This window comes from Anarrhichthys ocellatus, unplaced genomic scaffold (assembly GCF_004355925.1).
Source record: "Anarrhichthys ocellatus isolate YVR2014 unplaced genomic scaffold, GSC_Weel_1.0 scaffold1, whole genome shotgun sequence".
Lineage (NCBI taxonomy): Eukaryota > Metazoa > Chordata > Actinopteri > Perciformes > Anarhichadidae > Anarrhichthys > Anarrhichthys ocellatus.
Window position 1 is genome coordinate 19,067,282 of NW_022280031.1, and position 17,292 is coordinate 19,084,573.

The following is a 17,292-nucleotide window of genomic DNA, read 5'->3' on the forward strand; positions in this document are numbered from 1 at the left end:
CATATCACATCCATACAGGGTTAGTAGTATACAGCTGTTGAAAAATAATAACATAATATGGTTTTGTTTTTAACACACTGGTACCAGCAACCGCAGATATGCAAGTAGGTATTCAGGTATCTGTATCGGGAAGGAAAAAATGTCATCAAAACATTTCCAATAATCAGATTGGATTAATGTCTTCATTAATCTAATGGCACACAGATACACTTCATCATATGTTTACTGCTGGAAAAGAACTTATTCAAGTCCTGCACTGTAGTTTAATTTCATGGTACTTGTACTTAACTTGATACTTCTACTCCACAGCAGTTCAGAAGCAAACGTTGCACATACTTTTCTTTTACTTTACTGCATTTATCTCCAGCTGTAGTTTCCGGTTACTTAATAGAAACTATATGAGAAGCTTATCCTGACATTGCAAGAGGCCATGTGATCTCTTATATAGAATCGGTGTGTCATTGCGTCTCGTCATGTTTCAGATGTCAGTTCCTCCAAAGCGACATTTCTCCTCACATGGTTTTATTTAGATAACGTGTGATTAATATGTCACGAAAGATTAAAGACGAGAGAAAAGTCCAGAGACTGAAAACTGACTTGTGTATCAGAACTGAGTTTCTTCATCTTTCCTCTCCCATTTATCCTCCTACAACCTCTCAGTATTATCTGCTGACCCTTTGGAGGGCCCGACCCCTTGGTTGGGAAGCACTGCATATAAAGTAGATACAACTAAACCTCTAGCAGATGCAGCGGTAAAATGCTGCTTATACATCACTATTAATTATCCAACAATGTCACATAAAATTAGATTCCAGCAGGAAACATTGAAAAAGTAACTGATGATACAAGCAGGGAAATAAACATTTGATGTATAATGTTGCTCACTGAAATGTAGTGCAGTAGAAGTATAAAATAGCATCAAATGGAGATACTCCTAGTACTGTGCAAGTACCTCAAAAGTATACTTTAGCAGAGTATTGTGATCGATGTACTGAGGTCCATTCTACGACAGAAGTAGTGTAAAGAAAACCTGGGACACTGCCAATGTCCAAAAACAGTGGTATTATCCTTTAACGTCATTCGCCACCAAATCAGCTGCACTGCAGGGCTCCACGGCGGATTAGTGAGTCCTTAGAATATCACGGCATGATTCATCCGCAGTATGAATCCCTCTCTTGACATGAACTTCTGGTTTGCAAATGGTCTATAAAATATGTCGCAAACAATGATGTCATAGCTTCAACAACAAGGAACTACGTACAAGCATTCCTTCATGTTTTATTTCGATTATTTTCTTGCAATTCTGTTAAAATGTGCTTTAAATTCAGATGGAATGGATTCATCACTGCTCACACGAGTTTTAAACTGAGACAGGAAGTCTCAGTTGTGAAGTGGACCTTTGGGACGAGTGACCTTTGGGACGAGTGACCTTTGGACAACAAGAGGATAAAAAAGATGGAGGCAATAATCTCCCCACTAAGTGTTCTCTCAGCCCGCCGTGACACGGGCCGGGTTCACGCTGCTGGACGCATCAGTCAGCCCCGTGATCTTCTCTCGTTGTGAACTAATGCTGAGAAAAATTAACGGTTGCGACTTGAGCTTGATGAATGTCAGAGCGAGAATGGAGTTGGTCTGCGGGGGACGCTACGCCTGCTATTGATCGCAGTCTGAGTGGGAACGCGTGAGCGTGTGCATGTGTGTGCGTTTAGGACTGGAAGCGAGGAGGGAAAGACGCCCCATTCATTACTATCATTATGCGTCATCAGCTAATACTTGGAGAATTGAGGGCTGTAGCGATTCTGGCAGCTTCCATCTGAGGGGGGGGGGGGGGTCCTTGTTAAGGCACCAACAAGGCAGACAAAGGCGATGACAGGCTGACAAGCGGTCCCAGTTTAAGAAAAAAACACACGAGACAAAGTGAGGTTATGTGAAGTGTGCATCCTCCAGGGTGGAGGAGAGAGCAGACAAAGGTTGATGATGTTTGTTTGTTTGTTTGGGAGATAAAAGAGAAGAAACTATCGAAGAAGAACAAGAGCAGAGAAATTCACATTTTGTGTTTCCTCTCTGTTTTTTTTGTGTGAAGTGCAAAGAGTGAGAACATGCAGAACGAGGTCTGGAAAATGATGGAACATCCTGAAATGATTATCTCATTATTTCAGCATGCTGACGTGGACGTGGTCCTGAAACCTGGAGCCGTTTGTGTGCCTTTAAAGTAAATAAGAATGAGAGTGTACATGCTGACCGCTAACAGTTGTGCTGTGAGCTAAACACACATAAACACATCATAGTTAAGCACAAAAAACGGACAGATTTGGTATTAATTTCACTGTTCACCTTGTTTCCAAACTGAAAAAACTTTTCAACATGAACTTGTAAGTATATGTTACTGTTACCGATAGAAATGTTGGCTAAAACTATGAACTTATGACCCAAGTTGTATGAAAAAGTTATTTCCCCGTAGAAATGATTCTTTAGGTTGAGGCTGAACAGCTTAAAAGTAAACTAGAATAGAGTCCATAGCCACACTAGCTGCTCTGTGGGGCTGTTTACACTTGATGCTAACGTCAGCATGCTAACACGCTCATAATGACGAGGCTAACATCCTGATGTTTAGCAGTTAAAATCGTTACCATGTTCACAATGCAAACAGTGTTTGCTGGTATGACCGAAGAAAGTGCAGCTATTACTTATATTATTGTATTGTATCGTATGTTGTTGTATTGTGCTGTACAGTGTTGTACGACAGAATTTCCTGTTGAATTGTACTAAAATATTATATTGTATAATTTATATAATAATATTGGGGTATTAAATTGTAATCCAGGGACTGCAGACACAAATTTGCTCTCTAGCTAACTCTGGCACATTTACATTGAGGTGGAAACTGAAGTGTTGATTAATGTGCACTGTCCCTGGTACATAAATGAATAAATATATGAATATAATTGGAATGTCAGTTGTGCAGGTGTTGACCTACGGAAGGCGCTAGAGGGAGGGTCAGAGGATCACCAAAGTGAGACGGCCTCATCCTCCGAGATGAATGTCTGAACATAATTTCGTGGCAATCCATCGAATAGATGTTGAAATATTCCAGTCTGGATTAAAGTTGTGGACCAATGAGCCAGCTGACCCACCGACAGACAAACACTGCCGTCCCTGTAGCCGTGCCGCTAGCGTGGCTAAAAGGTGCTTAGGTTCACAAACAGAAGAATAATAGCAGCCAACACTTCAGCTCTCAGGCTGTCAGTGCTGCTCAGATTGCTCGACTGATTCACTGAAGCTCTTTTGCCCAAGGTACACAGTTACTCTACTTTTGACTTCTTTATGGTGTGTTGACTTCCTGAACTGATAAACACAAAAGGAATCCCACAAACTCTTCCCACAACCTTGCAAAAGGTGAAATATTGTAAACTACTAATCAACATAGGATCACATTTTCCAGAACCATAGTATGCAAACAACCTTCGTTATCATCTTCAGTGAGGTTATAGGCTGTATATAAGAAGTGGAATGTTACTCATTGGTTTGTGGACTGCCATTTCTGGAGCCTTGGGTTTGTCATTTTGGCCACCATCTTGTTTTTTGGAACCAGACGTGACACGAGAGGGTGGAGCTAAGTACAACAGAACGCTGAATAAAGAGGAAACCAAAATGTCCCAACTGACTTCCTTGAACTGAAAACACACTGTGAAAGGGTTAAAGTTGTAAGACGAAAACAGTGGACAACTCCCAGACCAGACAACGCTCTGACAGCGACCTGTCAATCACAGTAAGCCCCGCCCTAAAGCATCTCCTGCTTTATGGTCTGTTTGACTCTAAATGGACCATAATGTACTAAATGAACATCATGTTGTATTGAAGAAGACTTGAAACTAGAGATTGAGACCATAAACTCATGTTTACAATGTTTACTGAGGTAATAAATCAAGAGAGAAGTAGAGTCATTTTCTCATAGACTTCTATACAACCAGAGGAGTCGCCCCCTGGTGGACAGTAGAAAAGCTGTTTAAGAACCTTCTGCATCGGCCTCACTTTGCATAACCAGTTGTTGCCACCTGGATAGAATCGGTATTATTGGCTCAAGAATCTTCATCAGCCAGTGGACTGTGGATTTCCTCTACCATCTGGCAGCTGAGGAAAAGTAGTTTCTGAATTTTGCAAACAGCGAGTGCAGCAGTAGTGTGCATCCAGTGTGAATGGTGGGAGCACTACAGTGGATTAATCAGCATGTAAGACAAAGAACAAAGCATAAAAGAGCACCACAGAAGCCATTTTTTTGTTTCAGTCCCAACAGATATGCAGAATAATCACCTGGGACTGAACGCTGGCTACATGGTCTAATTAACGATTTCATTATTTCTATGAGCCACTTCTATGTTTCTTTTTTTGTCTTGTTCTCTCATTATACAGTGATGTCATTATAATTTCACCCCTTTATTCTTCTCATCCAGTGTTCATTATGGGGCTTTTTATAACTATTTATGTAACCAATGTTTCCAGAGCAGATTATTCTTTAGCCATGGTAACAGCATATTCCACCATATTTAGGCAGACTGAAATGTCTCAACAGCAACTCAAAGGACTGTCGTGAAAGTTTTAACAGACAGTCACGGTCCCCAGAGGATGAATCTGAATGACTCCGGTGATCCCCCGACGCGTACTCAAGCGTTCTCTTTTTGTGGTTTTGAGTGAAATGGGAAAGCAAAATGTGATTGAAACTTTTGGATGGATTGTGATGAGATTTGGTTCAGACATTCGTGTTCACCTGTTTTAGCCGTGTACAGTAGTGCTGCAAATTGACAACTACGCATAGCTATGACGTTGTTGAAATAAAACATTAACGCGGGGAAATGAAACCATCCATCGCTGACATTGAGCCCGTTGTCCCGGGACCTGGTGAACATCCATCCAAAGAGAAACCAAGCTAATGCAGGTACTGGGAGGGAATACCCATGGATCATTGCTGCCTTACGAGATCCAAACAAAGCATTTTGCAATGTATGTCCGAGATAATATTATTACTTCTGTTTGATGATACTGACTGTAATGCACTGGAGGCCACGCCCACCTGCATGGCTGTTGACTCTTAGGGTCCACAAGATTGTTTTTTCTAAGGCCAGAAATATTTTTTATATATTTGCAGTGGGAATGTCGCATATATATACGCTTCGCACAAAAGCCCGAAGCTTCGCAGCGAGGGTTAAAACGCTGCTCTCGTCACTGTCGCTCTTTACCCAGCCGTCCAATCCCGGTGGAGGAGGGGCGGCACAAATAGCCTACCGCTAAGGCCTGATCAAATGTCTTATTGTGTTCATTATGCTGTTGAATTTATTGTTTTAACGGTCGACTTTATGGTGTCCTTGTGTCTGGAGCACCAGACCAAATGAATTTCCCCCGTGTGGGATAATAAAGTTGTCCGAACAAAACGATGTTTCAGACGTTTCCTCGCCCACAAAATCTCATTGGCCACATAAACAGTTTCATCCTCTTTCAAAACATCATCCAGAGCCGAACATTTCTTCTTCCGCAGGTATTTTTACTTATTTTATTTAAACCAGATAAGTCAATTAAGAACCAGTTCTCATTTGCAATGACGACCTGTGATATTTCGTATTACAGCAACCAGACGCAACCAAAGCGTCTCGGCTGAGGAAGCTCCCAGTCGTTCACAGAAGATAACCCGCTTTGTTTGACACGGCCCCTTCGTATTGTTCCCTATTTGCTTGTATATGTGCTTTAAATATGCATTCTGCATTCAACTCAAGATACTGATTCAACGAGGTTTACCGGTGTAGAGATCAGAGGTCAGTCAGCCTGCAGCCTGGTGGCTGATGTTTGACGACATGAGGTCTCGACCCCGCGAGAGGTTACCCAGCCGCCCTGCTTTATCGTGCATGAATTATCTTCAGTCAGAGGAATATTTATTTTGACCCTTTCGCTCGCTACTGTGGTCTGTTTTTAGACGATGCCATGTTGTGCTATTTTACATTTTTTCAAAACTAAGATCACACTCCTCTGCAGATTGTTCAAAGTTCAAACATATTCACATTCTAAACAACCACTGATAAAAAGACAGATAATAAACAGTCATAAGATGTCCTGAATATGTGTAATTTTCTGTAACCGCACAACAAAATAAAGCTGAATTTAAAGTCTATAATAACACTGTTTGGACACAGGTTAATTCCACACGGAATAAACATTCCGTTTATTGTTTCCTCAGCTGCAATCACGGCGGGCACGACTGCATCAATATGCACTCACAATAATTACACGGCTGCTTTGTCAGCCTACTGCAAAGCCATCATTTTTACCTCATCATATCGGTGATGTGAGAGTTTGTCTCTCACTACCTGTTAGGCAGCGAACACACACGCTCCTGTTCAAAGGTTTGTCACAATTGTTACTGCTTGTTTTGAGTCATTTGACTTAATTTCTTTGGAGGGGGAGGGAGGCACAAAGTCGAGTGTAAACATGTAACATCTGTATGCAGGCTGCAGTCTGTATGCAGTGTTTGGTGACAACAGTGACAGCTCAGGCAAAGTAAGAGGCATCTTGAGAGAGGGAGGAGGAGGAGGAGGAAGCACTGCCACAAGTCAAAATAGAATAGTTTTATTGTTTATACGTGTCCCATCATCACCTCCATGTTTCTGTGATTTAGAAAAACAGATGTCGGTCAAACAGGTCAAATACTGTTAAGTGAGAAGGGAAGAGAAAGCTCGACAAAGACATTCATTAAATCCAAAAGCTCATTATGGATCTTTCTCTGATTCATTACCGCGAAGGTCACTGCTACTGCCGTCGCATTCACAGACGGAAATAGTGCGAGCCAGAGGACGGGCGGGTTCCCACCGGCGGAGCAGCAGGTCAGACGTGCAGCGCACGCAGTGACAAGCCGGACGTCTCCTCCGGCTGCAGCACAGCGAGACTTTCCCTTTGAACTGTCCTTCACTTGCTGACTGACTGAGTTGGCAAAACAGTCCTGCATCCGCTCCCAAAAAAAACTTATTTACCCAGAAGTCTGAGGGAGACCTGTCTGGCCCAGCTCCGTGTGTCCTGAAATCCTTGACACCGAGAGGACACTTGATGTGCGGCGTGTTGGCAGGAGAACTGCTACTGTCAACAGAAGATGCTGCCGTCTGCTAACACACACACACACACTCACACACACACACACACAGGTGTGTGTGAGAGAAGGGAGACAGTGGTGCAAAATAAAGAAGTTTTCCCAAGTAATAAAGCTCCAGCTTAAGTTCAGTCAGGAAGACTATGTTTATGCATGCTTAGGCCGTTTGTTTCCTCCTGCCATTCACTCACTCATAATCTCCCAGCTGTCAGTAGTGATATCATATGTTTATGGAAACATCTGAGGCGGGAAAAAGGCAAAACAGTAACAACATCTTGATTCATTTTTGATCAGCGCTGCCTAGTTTGACAATTTCACAAGCTTCACGAGTGGTGATTGACAGCTGCATGTGACTCCTCGGCTCTGATTGGTTGTTTCTCTTCAGAATCTTGAACGCCATTAGGAGCACGAAAAAGGAGGCAGAGAAACCGGATCTGACTCATGTGCTACTACGAGGACATAGTCACAATTTAAACCAATATAACAAGAAGTTATCTTTATTATAATTACCAACACTAGCTATGATGCAACGGTTCTATAGCATTGAGTGGTGTCCACAGCAATAGTCATCATCTGATCTGCCGGCCCTTGTGACCACTCTATCCTGTTTTATATCTTTGATTGAGAGTCATTTGAAAACATAATGTGCCAGAAATACCTCCGTGACTCGTTACTGCATTAAATTGGCAGGAGGCCCACTGCTGTATTTTTCTCGCGCTGCCACAGGAGTCGCCTCCAGTAGCCCACAGTGGCCCACAGTGTCCCACAGTGGCCCACAGTGGCCCACAGTGGCCGTTGCTCAAGTTAATGTGACGATTCGTGCTGTACATTCTGTTGATTGGGTTTGTCCAGTTGCACCGGTGTCGTGTTTATTTTATTCTCGACCTCACGTTAGCTTGCTTTCTTGCAATAAGTCCACAACACCAGATGCTCTTAACTATTGTGTGAAGATGCAGAAACTTGCTGCAGCTTTGATAAAACAATTTCCCTCCTGAATATTGGGCAATTATGTTATTAGTATTTCTTATTAAATTATTTCATACAAAGAGACACAATAACTAGCTATGAGTTGATGTAAAAACTAAAGAAAGACTTGATCATCAGAGGGATAACTCTCAACCCACAGCAGGAGAGATAAATCAATACTGTTTATCAAATGTTCACCAAACTTATTCTACATTACAGTCAAAACAAGACGAGACGAGCTGTTCTATGAGACTGAGGCACAGCGGTGCTTTGAGCTAAATGCTAACACCAGCATGCTAACAGCCGCACAATGACGATGCCATGTTGTGAATGTCATTAGTTCTGCAGGTATTTGGTCATAAACCAAAGTATTGGACACATTACATTGTTGACCTGACGACGGTGCTGTGATGAAAGTGATAGGATCACAAAAGTAACGATTTATCCTGAAGAACATGAATGTTCAACCACAACCCAAGACATCCCGCCCCCTTCTGACACAAAATGATTAACTGCCAAATAAGCTGTCAATCAAACCAGTTATCCTGCTTTGTTTTAGCAGACTAGCAAAAAGTAGCAAGGCCAGTAAAAGGCAATCAAACATACTGTAGTTTTATCTTGAGGAATGGTTCACATGGGCTGAGTGAGTTTTTCTTTTCACAAATGTCAACGACAAATGCATGTGTCTCATTTGCGCCACCTCGCCAAACTCAACAGCAGCTGTCTGGCTGGTGGCAGTCTATTAACAGAGAAGGTAAAGGAGCTGACAACATGCCCTGAGTCAGCTGAGGTGGGTCGGGCATCCTGAACGCATCACGTTAGAGGATATCCGGGCACATCCAACTGATTGAGAGTCCCCGGGCTGGACCCAGAATAGCTAGTGAGATTATCTCATCTGGCCTGGTAATGCCTCGGGGTTCTCCAGGAAGAGCTGGAAAAAGCTGTTTTTTTGCTGGTGAGAGGAACGTCTGGAATACTCTACCCAGCCTGCTGCCCCCACTACCTGGCCCCAGATAAGTGATGAACCACCGATAACGTCTCTATATATGAAAAAAGGGATTCTCTGAAATCCACAACCAAACTCAAGGCCAAGCGTCCCTGTATGGACCTTGATCTTTACATCCATTTGATGTTTTTGTCGGGACAAAGTAGCTAACCTGTGGTGAGCTCTCAGATGAATAGGTCTGCCACAGACGGGCTTCTCTGCCCGTTACAGATGACCCTGTGTGCCTCTGCGTGCCTCAAGGGGCTGCCGAAGTCTGGCACACCACTTTTCCTTTGAACACTCCAACGCAGAGCTTCTGAAGCCATGGGTGGTCACCCGGAAATCAAACGCTGGCCTGCACCTGGGGGCATGCTTTTATGTAGCAGCAAGACTAAACGAAGAAATATATATAAATGTATTTTAAAAGAAAACACAACTCGGCATACTGTAAGCCGGAGCTATGAAGGCAGAAGAGGAAAAGGCTTCATGTTCCAGATGCATCATTATTGTTGATGTCATTAACTAACTAACTACTGGATGTGATGATGTCGACTGTATATTAAGGTTATTCTGGGCCAACATGGAGCCCGACACAAAAAGTCTACACCAAGACTGAAAGAATGTGATTGAAGAGAGATGCTCCGCCTCCATTAAGAAGGATTCTTATGTTGTCTTTGTATAAGAAATTCATTCTCTAAATCCATGGACAGTAATATAATATGTGCATGAAGAAGAAAAGATAGGGAAGAGTGTCAAGCTTAAGTCGATCCCATGGTGACAGTTAATTGGTTCAATTTAAGCCTGAGGATGAAAAAACACTCAGAACCATTGAACTAAATAGATATGAGCCCAAACCTGCATCGATGTGGAATCACCACCAACTAGCGGAAACAAGGCGCTTTAATCTAAAACTGCACCGACCGACACAGGAAACAGAGTCTGAGTAGTGTCCGGACCCACGGGAGCTTTTTCTGCCGGTAATAGATGTGCCTGCGTGGCTGTGTTTCTCTCAGAGGGCTGACTGAGACTACCACAGCAATGTTTTTATACTTAGCAAATGCAGCGAGGAGCAAGAGGCTTCCCAGGCAGCTGTGACAGGCTGAGAAAACAACGCAAAGGCGCCCCAAAACAAGGAGAGAAGCAGCTGGGAGTGGAACTGGCCTCTCCTGGCTGTGGGAATAATAGAATGCGAGGGTTGCAGCTTCGTGAGGTGTCGGCGAGGAGGATTGGGGGGCGAAATTATGACAGAATAGGGAGAACACAAGGACACGAAAACCCGGGAGGGAGGTGTTTCTGTGGCTGCTTCGTCCAGAGTTCTTTTTTGCAAGATTCATTTCAATTCAAACTCAAAGTCTATTGTATAGAAGTCTATGAGAAAATGACTCTACTTCTCTCTTGATTTATTACCTCAGTAAACATTGTAAACATGAGTTTATGGTCTCAATCTCTAGTTTCAAGTCTTCTTCAATACAGCATGATGTTCATTTAGTACATTATGGTCCATTTAGAGTCACACAGACCATAAAGCAGGGGATGCTTTAGGGCGGGGCTACACGGTGATTGACAGGTCGTTACCACAGCATTGTCCGGTCTGGGAGCTTTAACCCTTTCACTGTGTTTTCACTTTATGAAAGTTTACTGTAACATTTTGGTTGCTAAAAATGTCTGATTCAGCGTTCGGTAGCTCCACCCTCTCATGTCACCTCTGGTTCCAAAAAAACAAGTTGTCGACGACCAATAACCAACAGGGCGACGGCGGAGAAACACAACATGGCCAAAAGGCCGAACTCGAGGCTTTAAAGCTGTAGTACACAAAGGGTCACGATGACGCCGTCCACTTCTTATGTACACTCTACGTGGAAGCACAATCCACGTTTCACAACAGCCCCGATGTTAGACTGCAGGTACAGAACGTCTCCTGCCAGCCTGCAATTCAATACAGAAACATTTGAGAACAAACGCCGCTGCCAACACAATATGAATGACTTTTGTAAATTAAAGTTCAAGGCTTTTTAATACCTTATCAGGCTTTCTAAAGCACACTAGATTCAAGGCCTTTTTAAGACTTCCCAAAACCTGCACATACTCTTTTCCTCTCGGTGCTTATTGCTCCAATATGACAGCAAAAACAGCCTCTAATAAAAGGGCGGGCTTGGACTATCATATTGGATGATACATGATTTATTCCACAGACCTGCAGCGACTTCATTACCAGAACATTGTGAAGCGTGGAATAATAATATTAGATACTACTTTTATTGCTGCATGTTGCCTCATAGAAAAACAGTTTTGTACCCTTTTGGAAAAGCACGTCATTCATATTCATTAATGTTTTTTTTCAGTCATGTAGAAAAAAGGCAACAAAGTTAAAACAATCCTTTCACGCAGTCTCTACACACAGGAGCTCCCTGTGCCGATGGAAGCAGCCGTGCTGAGGAAGTTACTCGAGGACGCCGTGTTTTGATTTGTTTTGCCAATCACAGCTGCTCAATTTGTTCTGTCACGACCTCGAATATGTTACCCGTTGCTTCCCTTCTGAGTCTGCTTCTGCAGCGTGGCTCCACTTCCACCTGGAAAGTAATACAAAGGCAGCTACGAGGTGGGGCGTCTGCAACCAACAGTTTTGATGAGTCAGCACTCCCGTTGTGGCACTTCAATGAATATAGGTCAGAAAAAAAAGGGCGTCCAAGAGTTATGAGTTTGTGTGGTATCCAAAAATAAAGTCCCAGAAAGTGGCAAAGCCTGTCCTCCCAGTCTGTGCTGTGGTACGAGTTAGAGGATGTATCACATCCAGGTGTTTCACATCAATCCAATTCAAATGTGGTCACCTAGTCAATAATTCATGACGGCTGATTCCTATTTAGGCTCAAAAGGGAGCAGCAGCCTCTCCCAGCATGTGAGGAAATAACCTTCACCAATCCATCAAAGGGTAGACAAACACAGACAGACAGACCAATGAAACCCACTCATATAATATAACAACGCAGATCCCCTTTACTTTGTGACTGAGCTGAACAAACGAACTGGTTGTCCCAGATCTCACTGTGCAACTGTCCCCAAGAAGTTCTGTGAACATACAACTTATTTACAACAGCACTCTGAAGGAAATGTATTGCAGCCTGTAATATGTTTAGCATTAACATGATGCTGAACATATTTATTAACGTCGCAAACTGAACCCAATGGGAGCATTCCCTCAGAAATCAATGAAATCACATGTATTGTCTGCTCCAGCTGACCTGCACACACTGCAGGCCTGTGGGAGGACACCGGAGCACTGAGAGGACTCCACGCAGGAAGCACCACCAGGGATTCACCCTGCAGGGACCTTTTATCCTGTGAGGCAACAGGGACATAAGCGGAGCCACTAGACTAGACTAAACTGGACCGACTCACTTTCTAACAGGCTAAACTGCGTGCTGCTCAATATTCATGTGGACATACCAAAACGTTGGATATTTCACACAGAATTATGTGACGAATGTTTGAACCCAGGTCTGATATTTAGCACTTTGAAAACACGCTGTTCCTCTGAGTCTCCAGTGCAGACAGGGTGGCTATCCTGCCTGGAGTCACAGACACGCCGGCTAACAGGATTTGCTGTGGTGTGAATGGAGAAGCGACTTGCCGTGCGGTTTAAATGCTCTCTCTGATGCGTATAGTCAACCGACATAAACTCTGCTGCTCACAGTCCCATCAGTGTGGTGTTCAGCCGCCGCAGCTTCGGGCTCAGCCAAAGTCAACCTGTGAGTTCAACTTCCAGCGCGGCGAGCGGAGACAACGTGAGTCACCGGGTGAAACATTCAGGTCCGACATCCAGAGGGAGAGTCGGTATATTAAACCACTCCAGCTGAACTTATTGGATCATATTACTTTATATCATTCTTATGCAATACGCTAGATATTTACTGAGGGTTTGTGTTGTCCTCATAATAAGGACAAACACCTGGAGGTAAAGGGAGTTGCATGTTTGGTCTCATGTAAGACGTAACGCGGTGTTCCGCTCTGCACCAATGAAACTTCATCGTTTTCTTTCCCTCCTGCTTATCTTGAAATGTTTAGCTCTGATATTAACTAATATTTCCTCACATACTGTTCCAAAAGTATCTGCAACTAACGCTGATTTCATTCTCATTATGTATGATTTTGTATCAACAAGAGTATTTATTTTCTTGTCTGTGAAATAATATAATATAATGATATATATGATATAAAGAAAGCTTGTTATTTTGGTGATGCCTTCAGGTGTCTTGCTTTATCCGACCAACAGTCCAAAACTCAGAGAGAATTCATTTACTATCATTTACGACAAAGAACAGCGACAGATATTCCCATTTGAGAAGCTGACACCAGTACATGTTATCACTCAAACGATGATCGACTCATCACTGCGGTTCTTCTTCTCCTAAAACAGTTCAGCAGCATAACACAGCTCATCTCTACTTATCTCACCTCCGTTGGGCTTTTTTGACGCATGCTACCAAATCTTCAGATCTCTCTTCACTTCCACTTCATAACAGGTGATCTGCGGCTTGTTCACATCTTCAGTCTCAGTGTTTTGAGGGTGCACTCGTGTTGCGTTCTGCTTTTAGCGCCTGCTATTCTCTAATCACGTCATCTGTTACTGTCTCGTTATGTGCAGCCAGCGATTAATAAAGTCTCAATCCTCGTTGTTGGTGGAAAAAAGCAATCCTGATTCTACGTGTTTTGGGTTTTTTTTCCTGCACAAAGCACTGATGGCCCATTATCAAAATGAATATGGTCACATACGGTGGACTCATAATACAGCGTATGTACCTAATGAGCTGTAGGCTATGGTCGGCCCTCCCACTAACTCCCATTACCAAACAAAAACATATCCAACCAAACCGCCACCCACTCTGCTTATCTGAGACATGTGAGGCTAGCAGCATTACCCGACCGCTCAATTAAAAACACCAGCACTCGTAACAAAACTCTGCTGTGACTCTGCAGCCAAATGTTTTTAATACTAGAGACAAAGAATAAAAGTTACATTGTTTAATATTTAAACAGCATCCGGAATCAGCAAATGTTGACATTCTCAATTCAGTGTTTGTTGGGTTTGATGAAAAGTAAAAGCAAATATGTTGAGAGGTATTTCTACACCATTTCAGCACTCATAGTAACTTTGGGGTTTTTCTTCCTTTTACAACCCTAGAGAGGAACATTGGTATATTTATGTAACACACACTGACCACAAAACTATCAGTGTCAGTAGCTGCAACCTTCCATCACGCAGACTAATGGAACGGTTCTGGACATCCTTCCTCGGACCCTCAGTGTTTTAGGTTAAAGTGCTTTTAAAAGTGTTTGCATCGTCATGTTGGTGTGCGCACAGCGACACACTAGGTTACTGTAAAAGCGTACTATATTTATGGTGCGGCTGCAGAGCCAACTAGTCCATTTAGGAACAGGTGTAGTGAAGTGAAAACAGCTGTGGAACAGATGACTTCTCTATCAGGGGGCAAAATAATTAGCCTCCCATTTCACTCTATCGAGTGTCGCCTTAAACGGATGCAGAAAGCAGCTGAAGCACCCATTCTCCTCAATATCAGACCCCCTTCACTTCGGCAAAAACCTGCACAAACTGTCTGCAGAGTGAATTTAAACGGGACATTCTTGACTTATTCAAGAAGCAGTGGGCTTCTTGGACAAAATGAGGATGAACTAGAGAGAAACAATTCATTCCGTTCATGCTTTTTTACTGAAATATGTCCAGCAACCGCAAAAATTATATTTCTCTCTATTTTCTCGAGGTCCCGATTTTTTATTTTTTTTATTTTTTTGGCTCTGACACCACTGAAGGAAATAGAAAAGCATCAGCTCTTTGAAAAATATGTTGTAGAAGAAACACGTCCAGCTCCCGCAGAGCAACGGCCTTTCAAAGTTAGTCGTTTGGCGACCAGTCAACTCTGAGGCTTCCTGGCCATTGAAATATTTTCAATATTATTGTATAATATTTTCAGTTAGCCCCGCGTTGAATGTCTAAATAAATGAGGAGACGAGTGTCTCGATGGAACGTCATAGTTTTAAAGACTTATTGTAAGTTAGAATGGATTTCATGAGATGAAGAACAAATACAGGATAAGTAGTGAATATCTCATCAGAACCTGAAACAAACAGGGTTAATACTTCTTTAAGAAGAATGAAATGAATTTAGCTGAAGGACAAACACCCCAGACCAGAACACATGTACTGCTCATTGTGAGAGTTCAGGGACAACACGTCTTCTTTCAGTCTAGTGGAAGAAAAACTCTCAAACACATTCAGGTGTTCACTTTACTACTTTTGTCTGTTTGCATCAGTAGATTTCTCCTAAATTCCCCAAAGGTTACTATTAGATAATTCCTCATTTGGATATTAAAAAATTAAAAAATTAAATTTCAGAAAAGTTTAATGTGAGTGATGAAGTGGTGAAGTCTCATGGTGATATCTATGAGTTCATGTGTTCACCTGTAGAGTCTCTAAATGTCTGTAATGGAACTAAACGTCTCTTTAAAGGACGTTTCCTCTAAATGAGTTTGTTCTCAGACTCTGATGATAAATCTCCACTTCAGCAGCTCTTACATTCACCAAACTCTACACGTTCATTCCTCTCTGTGTGCTGAAGGCACACAGAGAGGAATGTGCTGAAACCCCACAGAGGGGTTTGTTCACACATCATTCACAGACTCATTTATACTATATTTTAGTAATAAAACATGACAACATTAAATTTTATTTTACTACGTTTTACAGTTCGGAACTATAGTTCCAACATGAAACTGATCACAAGAAGCTCTGTGCATTATTTGGAGTAACCGGGTCATGATTTCTAGAAAAGAGACGTCGCGGTTGAGTTTTCCCAAATGTTTTTCTTCGGGGCTTTAAAGTTGAGTGGCATTATGTTGGAGAGAAGGCAGACATCTACATCTCTGCGGTCAGTACCTCCAACACTGGGCCACTCGCACCAAAAACACTTAGATGGATGAATAGATCTACAGATAAGAGGAACAATATGTAGTTTGGATTTTGGAGTGAACTGTCCCTTTAACACCCTGTTTCAGCTTCATCGCGCTGCCTTCGCAAGTGAATACAATGCTTTTGCACCCCCTCCCCCCCCCCCCCCCTCACCCCCGCTGAGACTGCCGACACCCCTGCCCTACTCACCCCGTCAACCCCCCCGAGTTTTTCTACATTTTGGGGGTCCAGTGAATAAAATGACTGGACTTTTTCTGGAAAATGAACGCTGTACCAGGATCAGCTGCTAGTGTAATAAAGTGACTGTACATGTAAGTGGATTTAGTGTAAAGTTACTCTGAGGCTGCAGCTCATGGCGCTGAAGCTTTAACATATTAAGAATAGAGTGTCGGAGCTCTGAGGAGAGCGATAGAAAGGATTCTCTGAGGTCGATAACGCCTTCTAATTATGAGACATGCTAAGACTGAAGAGCTGTGAGAATGAAGGATTAAAAAACTGATAAAAGAGAAACTCGGATCTACGCAGTGATGCACTGTATTTGAGCATCGGGGTCGAGGAGACCTTCATCAGAGCAGCAGGATGAAGGAGAGACGGATTTGTCCAAAACCAGCAGAGGAATTACACTCAGAGCAGAGGAGCTGTCCTTTCAGCACCACCTCTCTCTCTCTCTCTCTCTCTCTCTCTCTCTCTCTCTCTCTCTCTCCATCTTCCCTTTATGTCTGTCGCTCGCCTCGCTCCCTGTCCAAGCCCCTCACACATATTCATGTTACACCCCCCCCACATACACACACACACTCAGTCAATTTCCTGTAAAAGCAACAATAAAGTATCGCTGAGAACAAAATCTTTTTTTTTTCACAAGAGGCCAAGAGAGCAGCATCAAAACATCGTTCCCACAGCAACCGTACATAAACAGAACAAGACACCTGGTGCATGCTCTGAAAAAAAATACAGTTCGGATGAAAGAAGAGAATCAACAACTAAACCCAGAAGCAGAATTTTAGCCAAACAACACAGAACCAGCCTTCTTTTAACAAACCTGTTAAATCCTGCTGCAGGAATGCTGTTGCCCAGACGACAGCAGCAGCTGATGAAACCTTCAAAAGCTTCTCACTGTTTATTTGACCCTGGACTGTTCACATCAAACAATGAACATCTTCTAATCAAACTCAATGAACATCAACATGAACCCTCAGAAACACATCCAACCTGCTGATATTTCAGGATTCCTCGT

The 17,292-nt window shown here is 42.8% G+C and overlaps 1 protein-coding gene across 1 annotated transcript in view; it reads right to left on the reverse strand.

The window, feature by feature from the left end:
• LOC116381801 (metabotropic glutamate receptor 7-like) overlaps positions 1-17,292 on the reverse strand; it is a 168,490-nt gene that overhangs the window by 149,513 nt on the left and 1,685 nt on the right. The gene's annotated exons all lie outside the window — the stretch shown is intronic.